Source organism: Eptesicus fuscus, chromosome 19 (genome assembly GCF_027574615.1).
Source record: "Eptesicus fuscus isolate TK198812 chromosome 19, DD_ASM_mEF_20220401, whole genome shotgun sequence".
NCBI lineage: Eukaryota > Metazoa > Chordata > Mammalia > Chiroptera > Vespertilionidae > Eptesicus > Eptesicus fuscus.
The window spans coordinates 48,358,570-48,371,428 of record NC_072491.1 but is presented as its reverse complement, the minus strand read 5'-3'; the positions used below and the strand labels follow the sequence as shown (position 1 = coordinate 48,371,428).

General features: G+C 40.8%; 1 protein-coding gene across 2 annotated transcripts in view; it reads left to right on the top strand.

Moving 5' to 3' along the window:
* The window catches only part of SPIDR (scaffold protein involved in DNA repair), a 341,673-nt gene that overhangs the window by 35,880 nt on the left and 292,934 nt on the right, over positions 1 to 12,859 (top strand). The window lies entirely within an intron of this gene.

Sequence of the window (12,859 nt, the reverse complement as noted above, 5' to 3'; positions counted from 1 at the left end):
GAACACAGTGTTCTGTTAAGTCATTCGGTGACGAAGATTGCTGGCTTCCTGCCAACCAGGGTCAAACTCATTCAGATAAGTTTCAGTGTAGATTCTGAGCAGAGTGGGGAATACTCCTCTTGTCTCTGTGTTAGGTGGGTCTGGAGAATTAGTTGTTTTAAAAGAAGATTATTGATACTTTTAAGGCTTCATATACAAACAGTGCTTTAATACTGATAGCACCTTTCTTTCTGTTAATTGACTTTCCATTCTTGAATTGGTGAATTCCGACAGCTCTCCTAACCATACCAGATGAGTGTAGAGTAAGCACCACATGGCCTCTGCTGTCTCATTTAAGATAGTACTCTGTACCGCTAAAGAAAACACATATTCACTATTTTCCTCAGTCAGGTATGTGAATTAAAAATTAGAAAATGTGGCTTCAAAGTAAGAAAAATACAGTGTTAGAAGGCTGTAGACCTATATATACCTGTATCTATCTTTAAATATTGTATTCATTCCATTTTTCATTAGAATGAATGGTTCTTTCTCATTCTCATTTTTCTTTTTACTATGTCTGTTTCTCAATCCACAGAAATGCTTGACTCTGTTTACTCAAAATGCAGTAAGTACACAGAAAGCTCAGGATCACACCAGTTTTGCCTGTATATTATACATAAACAGCTTTTTCTAAAAAATATTTAATTTGCATATGTGTGAGTGAACAAAGGTATCTTACCCTATAACTAACTAGATGACTAAACCCCCAAGAAATAACCTTTTTTTCCCTATGCAGTGCAGTATGTAACCAAGGTGATTAAGTTTGTGTTGCTAATGATGAAGGTTTTAAAGAAGGCTTGCCTTAGTGTCTGTTGGAATAGATTTAGGCTAATGTCTGGTAATGTTTACTCTTTCATGATTAATCACTGTATTTCTAACTCATTTATGCCTTTCTAGAATCTGGCAGAATGGCTTGGTCTTAGCTGCTCAGCAGTACTTACAACCTGATCAATTAAATGGATAATAGTCACAGGTCAGATTTCTGGTGATGGAGCATTTAGGTCTATGAACCTGTTTTATATCATAAAAAATAAATAAAACAAATAAATCACAAACATATGTTTTTATAGATGCTTATATAAAAAAGCTATAATGTAAACTTTCTTTGGGGCATTTTTCTGTGTGTTTTACATTTCCTGGGCTTGAAACGAAGCTTGCATGGAAGAAACTTTTTTTTTTAACCCCTTAAATATTCCTTTGGCAAAAATACTCATTCATTGCACTTCCACGGACCTCTAAACAATATTATATTTTTTAAATATAGATTGAATATGCATGAATTTCTCAGAAAACCTTAGAATGTTAAATGCTGGAAGGAGCATACTTCTGCTTTTCTTCTTCCTCAAGAGGCATATTTTAATTGTTAGTTGAAAGTTGGATTTTGGGTGTTATGTCACCATAGCACTCTCTGCTTCCATAGTGCTCTTTGTCAGCTCTCCCAGTAATCATTGCCTTATTTGCCTTTCTCCCAATGGGACTGCAAATTTCTTAAGGGCCAGCATTATTATGAATGTGCGAGTGAATAAATGAATGAGTAAAGTAGAGACAACACATGCAGATGGATAGTGGCAGGGATTTTTTTTTAAAAGACTGGTGGCAAAAACTCATCTACTCATGAATTAAATACCTTTATGTATGGTGAAAGCATAATCAAATATAACTAAACATTCAATTGTCATGAAAATAGAACTGGTGATATTATATTTTGGATTCTATGTTTATTTCCTTAAATTTCTCAATTTTTATCAGACAGTTTGATACCTATAATGTGAGTGACAGGACAAAGTTAAGGGATCAAAATTGCTGTTGTGGGAGCTTACCTTCAGTGACAGCTTCCTCAAGAGTGTCCATCTGGACTGAAGCTTTCACGGAAGTGGTTGAGAACACTTAACAAAATACAGATCATGTTATAATCAAACATTTCCACTGAGAAAAATCAAGTGGAGAAAGTTTCTGTCCTAGGAAATTAGTATGTAATCAGCATTCATGATCACATGGATTGGTCATTTGGAAACCTATTACCAGGATTTTATATGATAGTGAAATTTTAAATAGACTGCTCATTAACAAAGCTAATGTGTCCCATGGGTTGAATATATGGTTATAATCTGTATAATTTATATTTTCAGAAAATATTTTAATGAAAAACATTATTGAACAGACAACACATTTGTAGTGGGCAGAGGGAGGGAGGGGTTGCATATGATACCTAAAGTAAGACCAATACAGGTTATTAATTATCGCATTATTTTCCATGCGAACAACAGTAACAACTAAACTAAACCCCCAAGAAATAACCTTTTTTTGGGGGGTTATTTTTTGGGGTTTACTCCCATCTTGAACAATTCACAGTAAACCTACATTTATATACATAAAGCCCTAGAAAAGTTTGGATGCTAAACTTCAGTTTTTAGTACAGTAATGACAGTTGCTGTTTTGTGGGTTCCTACCTAGTATGTAGGGGTGCTGCCGAATATATTTTCTCTTTCAGTTTCCACAGTGACCCTGTTGAAATGGGTAAGACTGTCTTTATGTGGCCTGTGGGTAACTTGTCTGTTTCTCAAATTGAAAACCTGCCTAGCATTATTCTGCTGGTAAAGGATAGATGAGCCATCGAATGGAATCTTTGAGTTAATTAATAAGAGAAGAAGACTTTTCTTGTATTCTGCTTGTCAGTTTGAGTACTCATATGCAAGAAGTTTTGATTCTTGAATAAGTAGGAAATTAAGGAATAGGGGAAAGAGTGTTAATTTATTAACAAGGCTTATAAAGAAACACAGTAAATTTTCTATGCTAGCTTGCTTCTTCATCTTTTCTTAGATTCTTCCATCCATATTTCTGGGCCTGGAGCATTTTGGTATTTGGATCTGAGGGAGAGAAAATGATTTTCCCATATTTCTACTTCTTAACACCCACTCCCTAGCTACCTGTTAGAATTTGATGTGTTTATCTTGCCTCTGGGAGAGTCTGTTAGCACTCTGATCTGCTCAGTGTATATCTTGTAGTTTTTCAAAATATCCCATTAGGCCATAGGATATCTACCTGAAAAAAGGACCGAGTGGAGAGGTGTAGGAAGGCCAAGGGAAGGAGGAAATTTACTTAAGTCAAACCTCTTTTATTTATCTTATTTTTACTTCCTTATTTTGCTTTGGATATGGGTTGCTTTTTAAAAAAAAAAATGGTATGATGGAACAAGATAGCATTTATTTTCCTTACCATACAATTCTGGTTCTTTTTATTGAGCTGAAACGTGTATGAAGGAAAGCTGAATGAATCTCAAACTAATTTTCATAAATATTTGCTTTAGTTTTTTTTTTTACTTATAAGAACGAAATTCAAAGTCTAGAATTTGGAGTTCTGAAAAAAATGTGGAGGAGAAAAAAAGGAAAGGCAGTCTCTTCTGTTTTGATCATGTAGTGTTTTAAAGCTGCATGCAGGTCAGTAAATTATATTAGAGAGTATTAAATGTGCAAATGCTTTTATTCACGGTGTCCAGGACATGGAGCAATTGAAGTGTCCTTTGGTACATGATTGGATAAAGATGACATTTATACATCGAATACTACTCAGCTATAAGAAAAGATGAAATACTGCTGTTTGTGACAACATGCATAGATCATGAGAATATCATGCTAAGTGAAATAAGTCCGACAGAAAAAGACAAGAACCATATGTTTCACTCATGTGGGATATAAAATGGAAAGCAACAAACCCAAATAAGACGAATAAACAAAAACTAATAAATACAGACAAGACTATGGTGGTTGTTACCGGAGGGAAAGAGGAGTGGGGGATGTAGTAAAGGGTCAAAGGGGTCAAATATAAGGTGATGAAAGGAGATTTGACTTTGGGTGGTGAACACACGATGCAATACACAGATGACATATTATAGAATTGTACACTTAAAACCTATATTACGTTAACCCATGTAACTCAGTAAACTTAATAAAATTTAAAAATATAGCCTGGCCAGTGTGGCTTAGAGGTTGAGCATAGGCCTATGAACCAGGAAGTCACAGTTGGATTCCCAGTCAGGGCACATGCCTGGGATTCGGGCTCGATCCTCAGTGGGGGGTGGTCAGGAGGCAGCCAATCAATGATTCTCTCTCATCATTGATGTTTCTAACTCTCCCTCTCTGAAATCAATAAAAATAATACATATATATGTGGGTGTGGGTGTGTCTATGCATATACATACACACATACATACAGTGGAACTTACTTTGTTCTAGAAGGCTGTTCACGAGGCAATTTGTTTGAAAATGGAATCATTTTTCCCCATTAGAAATTATGTAAATTGAATTAATTCATTCCAGACCCCTACGTTGTTCTCACAACTTTCTTTTTCCTTTCGCTAACCTTCTTAGGGCCCATGGTGACTTACTGTATGTATTTAATAGTGAGGAGCAATAGACCCTGCTGCCACATCCAGCCACTCTGACAGAGGAGGGGTGGGGCCAGCAGGCCCTGCCAAAGGGGCAGGAGGGCCTTGCACAGGGTGGGTGTGGGTCCTGGGAGTCCCTCTGGGTGTGGGTGTAGTGAGAGAGTGGGTGCAAAGTCACGGGGAGAGGGGTAAAAGAATAAATAGCAGCAACAGAAGCAAAAAAAGGAAAATACTCACAGCACAATTTCCTGAGATGTTAACAACATGAGGTTTATCGTAAACCAACTCATATACTCGAGCATTCTCTCCTTGTCACCTGAGAGATGCTCAACTGTCAGATAGGTGTCAGCATGAAAGCGTGGTCAGGTCAAGCACTGAAGTTTTGTTCGACAACCAAGACATGCTTTCTGTGAACAGCGTGGTTGAGAACTGAATTGTTCAAGATGGGAGACATTCTAGAACTGAGGTTTGAACATACACACACACACACACGTATCTACTAGATAGATATATTTAACTGTAGTTTCAGGGGATTTATGAGTGTTTAGTTATTAAAATACCAGAGGCTTACACATATTTTATTCTGACAGTCTTTGTTCTCTAACCTGTTAAAGAGTTGCCATCATTATGAAATCCACTAACAGTAAATTGGACTTTGGTAGACCATTTTATTTCTTTTAATTTTAAATAAAATATTGAGAATCTGTTCAACCCCCCAAGTAACTGTATGTCAAAAGTGATAGGTTTACAGTGTATACTCCTGAGTTTGTGTTATTTTCATATGTGGCAGCAGACAGGACCTAACATAGATTTTCTAAATTTATAATGAAGATTTGAGGCTAAGATCTCCCTATACCTACCTCATACTAATCTTACGAATAGAAAAATGATTAAATAAATTCACATCTTTTCGTAGTTGTTGCTAAACATGGAATGGCATTCATTGGCTTAGATTGTTTAACAAGAATTTGTTTCTCAGTTCAAGAGCACTATCTGACCCTTAATATTTACTTTCGTGGAAAAATTCTAAAGGTTTTATTTTCATAGAACATGTTCCTTTTTATGTGTTTTAGTCCTACCCACAGATACTTACATTTAAGAAGTTAAAATATAGGCTACATATACACCCACACTCATACCCACATATCTTACTGAATTTTCTCTGCAGTGTTAAGTCAGTCGCAATACATTTTCTGTTTAGCTGGAGGTAATTAGAGTTAACATTTTTATATAATTTATTTTCATTTTAAGACACTATAGTGTGACTGGGATTTCATAGACATATGTGATGAGAATGAGTCATGGAAGTCTCAGACCCTTTTACTTTTACAAATTTGTAGTACATTTCTATTTTATATTATTCACTCTTCCTCTTCATCTCTCTCTTCCACTCTCTCTCTAAAAGTCAATAAACAAATATTTAGCTGTGGTCATTGTATTGTGATTGTAATGAAAGGAAAAGTCCCTATCTTTTAGAGATAAGAATCTCTGTGGGGCCAAAGATAAAAACAAAAACTTGTCCACTGGTTGCCACGCAGTATCCTGTGCTTTTAGGTATCAGAATTGTTTTTGGAATTGCAAACAGTAGCTTTGGTGCTGTTTGCATTCATGATAGGATAAGACTCTGATTCAACCAACATCGATTTAGTGTTTATAGTGATCATTCACATTATTCACATATTTGCTTAAATGCTATCATGCTTTTTAATATTAAAAATAAGTGATAAGAAAGAAATAAAAAGAAAAAAATATAAAAATAAGCAATAAGCAATACTGACAAAACAAAAAATATACAACTGATAAATGGATTAATTACATAAAAGGAGGTACCCAAAGTACTAGTACTGTGACCTCGAGTAGGTTCTTAAGTTCTCTGACTTCGGTGTTTTCATTCCTAAAATGGAGATAGTAGTACCTATTACAGTTTGTTGTAAAGTTCAAGTACGACAACGTGAAGATGAATATTTTTTGTAAATGGTAAAGCACTGTATGAATTCATCACGTCAGTAAATCATTTTATTAATACTTGAGCTCAGTGTGTAGTGAGTGCCTTCCATCCATCTATTTGTAAGGAGGGAACAAGATGAGCATACCTTGATCCTGGTTTTTGGATCTGACAAGCATACTGTGGATCCCAGGATGGGCCTGCTCAGGCCTGCTTACAGCCCCCTGTCAGTTGGGGCGTCTGTTATCCCAGGAGAGGTTGTAAGTTTGGACTGGATAAGTCTGTGTTAGGCAGACAGGAATCAAAGCCTAATATTCAGATGTGAGTGCTACACAGAGCAGTGAGGCTCCAAGGGAGGTCCCTTGGAGAAGGGACCAATCAGCAATAGTAGCACTTCCTGGGAACTTGTTAGAAAGGCAAGTTCTTGGGCCTACCGCAGACCTCCAAATCAAAATCTGGAGGCGGAGCCAAGCCATCCTTGTTTTAATAAGCTCTGCAGGTGATTCTGTGATGTGAGAGTTACGGAGATAGAGAGCCATACTGAGGAGCAGGAATGTCTGTAGGAGAGTGGCCTTGGAGCTAGCATGTTAGTGGCTGATCAGGACCTCAGAGCCCGTGCACTCAGGTAAGGGCAGGAACACTAGCCTGAGGCCAGTTTTATTTAATTGCCTTAACATGGTCAGAGAGCGCAGGAATCCTCAGTCATCAGGGACACAGCTGCTCCTAGACCGCCCTTTGGTGCAGTTGCCTAGACACAGACGCTACATGCCTCCCAGTCTTATCAACAATCTGAGGTCTGGGTCTTGAAGTAGCCAGAGTGAACCGACGAGCATATTGGCTGGTGTAGCAGTGTGAGCATAGATACTAAGCCCAATAGATGCGGAAGTTGAGTGCTGTGGGGCAGTGCAGGGTGAGTGTGTGCATGTGTGTGTGTGTGCGTGTGTGTTCACACAGCAGGGCAGGTAGTGGGGCACACTCCCATGAGGTTGGTGTGGTAGAAGCCTGTAGGGCTGTGCCTGAGAGGCTGTGAAGTGAGCTGGCCTGCCTGTCTTGTAGGGTGCTCACAATCACTTGCATCATTTTTAAAGACCCAGGGTGATCTTGATGTGCAGTCACAACCACCCGTTTGAAATGTGGTTACCATGGGAGTCTGATTGCTAGGTCTTCTCTGGGCCCTGTGGCTGCCCTGAGCACGTCACTCCGCACAGTGCCGGGGCTTACCCCATCGTAAGCATTTTCTCCCATTGCTCTTGGACCACACGTCTTTACATGCCAGTCATATCAGATTCCTACTATTTATAGAATATACTTTGTGTATTTCTCTCTTTTTTTAAGTGAAATAAATTAGGTATACAAAAATGTAAAGAAAAATTAATGTACACCCATAAATCTGTACAGCCTGAAAAATAAAACAGTACAGGGTGAATTCAGGCCCTTTCCGCCATTTTTATCTGTGTTCTCTTTTTCTGGCCAGGATCACTCATATACTAGATCAAAGCTCTTAACAAAATCCTGTTCCAACTTTGGGTTGTCAGCCTACACATCCCCTTCTGTCAAGTGATCTGACAAAGCAGTGAGATTGTGAGGGGTGTGGCTAATTCATGTGGCAAAAGTATCTCTGAAGGGACTCAGAGGCATAGAAATTATAGTTGTTGTTGTTGTTTAATTTATTTAGGTAGAAGAATATTTCAGATTCTTCAATTTCTTGGTTTCCCTTCTTTTCACGTCCACTAATCCAGCCTCTGGTAGTGAACTCTGAAAGAAGAAGCTACTTTCCGTGCTCATGTTTGGAGGCATAATAGACATTTATGTTATTGAAATGATACTTTAAAAATACAACCACTTTCAGAAGAGCAGAAACATGCTCTGTGCTGCATTTCAGTGTAGGGGGTCACAGAGCTCCTGTTTAGTCAAGAGAGCTTGGCAGCATCCTGCCAACTTGCGATCTAGGTGGTCATTCTCTCCCCTCTCCCTCCCCCCGCCCCCGGTTTCTTATTTCCTCCTCCTCCCCCTCCCTCTCCCTCACCCTCCCATCCTGCTTTCTCCCTCTAGTGAGTTAAAGGAAAATCACTCTCTTCCAACAAAGTTCTGCAAGCTATTTTGTGGACATAAAGGAAGATGGCTGATGTGCCTGTAAAGTCTAATGCATTCATTTGAAGTGAAGAATTTGTTCTCAATACACTTGGATCATTGTTTCAAAAGAGAACATGGAGAAGGGGGAATAAGCTCTCTGTGCTCAGTTATTGCTCCTATAAAAGTATTCTTAAGTTAATTATAAGATAAAACATTGGGTTATTGATGAGAGTGTATTGTGCATTTGGCCTATACTAGTAAGTGATCACATTTAATCCTCTGTGGACTTGAAAGTGACTCCAGCCTCTTTCAAGGTCTTGCATGGCTTTTACCCTCCTGGCCATCAAGCCAAGGATGTGGTGAGCCAGGTGTTACGTCTGGGCCTCAGCATCTTTGACCCAGACTCACTCTTGAGCTCCCAGCTGAAGTTCACTTCAAAAGCCTTTGCCATTGTGTTTGCCTAATCAGCATCCAAAGCTATCAAAGAACAAAAGAACCCTGGCTGTTGTTCCAAGCAGTGTTATGATTTTTCTGTTTGTTTTTATCTCTTTCTATATTGAAGTATACTTGACATATAGTATTATATTAATTTCAGGTGTACCACATAATGATTCAATATTTGTATATGTCATGAAATAGTCACTACAATAAATCTAGTTAACATCTTCTCATTTGGAAAATATCCAACATTCATTTGATTATTTTTCAGTTGTAGCAAGTCTTACAGACTATGATTTGAATTTTTAAAATACCATGTTTCCCTGGAGGTTTTTTCAGTGGTATTTCTGATAAGCAGGCCTTATAATAAAAAAACTTTTTAAAAATCAGCTTCATCTTTAATAAAAGTTTGTTTCTCAGTGTTTGTGATCAGAATTTCTCTTTTATCTATAAATATTATAGAATTTTAAATGAGAGTCCAGGCTTTTCCTATATGCACATAGGCAAGTAGCAGATGGATAGTCTTTATATAATATACCAGAGGCCCAGTGCACAAATTCGTGCACGGGTGGGGTCCGGCCAGCCTGGCCCCAATTGGGCAGATCAGGGCTGGGCCTGTTGGGAGGAGGAGATGGTGGGAGGTTGGCCAGCCGCCCTGCCCCGATTGGGGCCCAATCAGGGCTGGGCAAGCTTGGGGGAGGGCTGTGGGCAATTGGCCGGCGGGCCCTGCCCCCAAATGTGGTGGGGGGTGCTGACTGGGGGCCAGCAGCCTGGCGGAGGGGCCATGGGAGGTTGGCCAGCCGACTGTGCCCCTGATCAGGGTGGGGGGGCTGGTCTGGGGTGGGGCCGGGTAAAGGGAGGAGCTGCAGGAGTTTGGCCAGCCAGCCCCAACCCCTATTGGGGGGCAGGGCAGCCAGGGGGAGGGGCTGCAAGAGGTTGGCTGGCTGGCCCCACCCCCTATTGGGGTTGGTGGGCCATCAGGGTGGTGGGGGCCCATTAGGGGTGGAACTGGCTGGGGGGAAGGGCTGTGGGAGGTTGGAAGGCTAGCCCCGCCCCCTGCTGGGGTTGGGGTGCCGATTGGAGGCAGGGCAGGCCATGGGGAGGGGCTGTGGGCAGTGTGCCAGCTGGCCCTGCCCCTGAATGGAGTGGGGGGTGCCGACGGGGTGCCAGCAGCCTGGGGGAGGGGCTATGGGTTGTTGGCAAGCCGGCCCTGCCCTCTATTGGGGTGGGGGTGATTAGGGCTGGCACTGGCCAGGGGGAGGTGCTGCAGGCCAATCAGGGTGGTGGGGGCCCATCGGGAGTGGGGCTGGCTGGGGGGAGGGGCTACAGGAGGTTGGCCAGCCAGCCCCACCCCCTGATCAGGCCAGTTCGCTGGCCACAGTGGGCATCATAGCAACTGGGCTTTTTATATATATAGATATATTTGACATGTAACACTGTATAAATTTAAGTTGTGCAAAATGTTAATTTGATAATTTGTATATTATAATATGATTGCCATTGTAATGAAAATTAACACCTCTCTCACATTATATAGTTACTAGAGGCTGGGTGCACAAAATTTGTGCATGGGTAGGGTCCCTAGGCCTGGCCGGGGATCAGGGCTAATTGGGCCTTCCTTTGTTCCGCACCGCCCCCTGGTGGTCAGCGCACATCATAGCAAGCAACTGAGCTCCCGGTCCAACTCTCGAGGGCACAATTTGCATATTAGCCTTTTATATATATAGATTTTTTCTTAGTGGTAGGAATCATTAGTTCTAATCTCTTTGCAAGTGTGATGGTTATAATACATTATTGTTTATATTCACTATACTGTGCATTTGATCTCTAGAACTTACTATGTGTTAGCTTGTGTCCTTAAACAACATATGTCCTGCCCTCTCCATCCTGCCCCTCACTCCCCCATTCCTGGTACCCACCATTTTACTCTCTGTTTAGTATTTGTCTTTCTCTGTCTGACCTAAAACACGTAGCATAATGTGCTCCATTCATGTTGTCCCAAGTGGCAGGATTGGACAGTCTTTACTTTGGGGTGGGCACCCTCCTATGTACAGGTGCCAGCTAAGCAGACCTCCTGCACACCTCCTCATCTGCTCTTACAGCAGCCTGCGGCTTATTCCCCTGGTGTGTGTCTATGCTGTTGCCAGAAGAAAGAGTCCATGAAGTTTGGGGCAGATAACCAACATAACTTGTTTTTTCTGCCAGAGAGCCTGGATCAGGTCACATCATTAATATAAATGCATATTTCTGGAAGCTCCAAGCTTCTTCTGGGGTATTGAGCTTTATAACAAGGACAAATCTGCTCTATTCCTGCCCCTGCAGAGGCAGCTCTGCCTGGCTTCTTCATATGCCAGGTCCACATGGCCCACACACCATTCAAGAAGGTGGAAGCCTCCTCACTCTTGTCCCCGTTTACCCTGAGTCCCTTATCCTAATAGGCAACACTGTTGTTAAATTCTTCCAGAGATTACTAGTAAGTAAATGTACATGAAGATTTGTTCTGCCAACCTTTTTAGACAGTATATTTGACACCTAGGTCTACACTCAAGTGTATGTTGAGTGTGTCCAAATATTTCCATGGTGGCTTGGAAGTCTGCTTTTACCACTATGGTGCTACGTTCCAGAGCATGGCAATACCTGCATCCATTTAGCCATTGCGCTGTCAGTGGGCTTTCCAATTGTTTCTCATCCTTTCCTTGTGAAACAAAGCCTTTCTTCAGCACATAGCATTGGCACATGAAACGGCGTATTTTCCAAGTTCTATTCCTCTTCCTACTGTAAAGCTTCTCTTGTTATGTTTCCTCATTGTCTAGAAGCAGTAATTTATTTTCCTAGAATCTGTTTTCTGTTTACTTCCATTTTAAGAGTCTTAAATAGTATTTAATTTAAACATTAAATAAATTGACTTATATTCAACTCTGGACTGTTATTCTGTTACATCATTTCTGTATTATTAGCCTGTATTATAAAGACTTTGTTCTAGGCAAGGAGAAATGAAGAGATGATAAAAATGAGAGAAAGTTTAAGGCTGGACATGTAGATTGGATTGTGGGGGGAAAATAACTATTTGTGTAGCTTGTGTACGCTGCAAAGAGGCTGAGGGGTATGAAAAAGAATACCATTTACACTTTAAACACACACAACACACATACATTAAGTTCTTAATACAGTGAACAGTTGCAATGCACTTATTAAAATGATAGGAGCCAGAGCAAGATAAGGATAACATTAGGTGGTATTGGTACAGATTGTGGAATGAGAGTGAACAGAAAAACCTTTGTGGAGCTTGACCATTCAAGGCTAGGGTGTGTGTGACAGAGAGCAGCTCAGCAGAGGCCGGAGGTTGGGACTAGACAGGTGAGGTGCCTAAGTAGCTGATAGTGTGGCAGTGTTAGTGGCAGTGTTAGACCTCGGCTCTTGTATTTGGCTGAGAAAGAATTCAGAACCAGAAGAAGTTTATCTAGCCTTTTGGGGGAAAAAAACACCACAAAGGCTAAAGAAGTGAGCCAACTGGGCTGCATGGACTAAGGCAGTGATGGGCAACCTTTTGAGCTTGGTGTGTCAAACTTCGTCAAAAAACTGAGCATAACTCGGGTAGTGTGTCACTTTGAGGAAAAAACATTATTTCGCAAATGTTTCATCCTCAGGAGCAGCAAATGTTTCATCCTCGGCATGCGGCCGCCTCAGCGGCCACGTGTCATCAGAAATGGCTACGCGTGTCAGTGCTGACACACGTGTCATAGGTTCGCCATCACTGGACTAAGGAAACAAGTTACAGAGGCAGAAGAAGGGTCCTTGGAGCTTAACAGAAAGCAAGCAAAGGACATCCTCCTAAGGAAAGAAGGCAGGGACAGGGGCGGATGTGCTCTGGAAAGAGAGCTGGTCCACTGGGTCCTTTGCCTTAAGGTTTTTTTAAATCTGTTTTCTAAAGGAGGATCTTAATAGAATATTCATCAGCTTTCCAGATGTAGTCTTTCAGA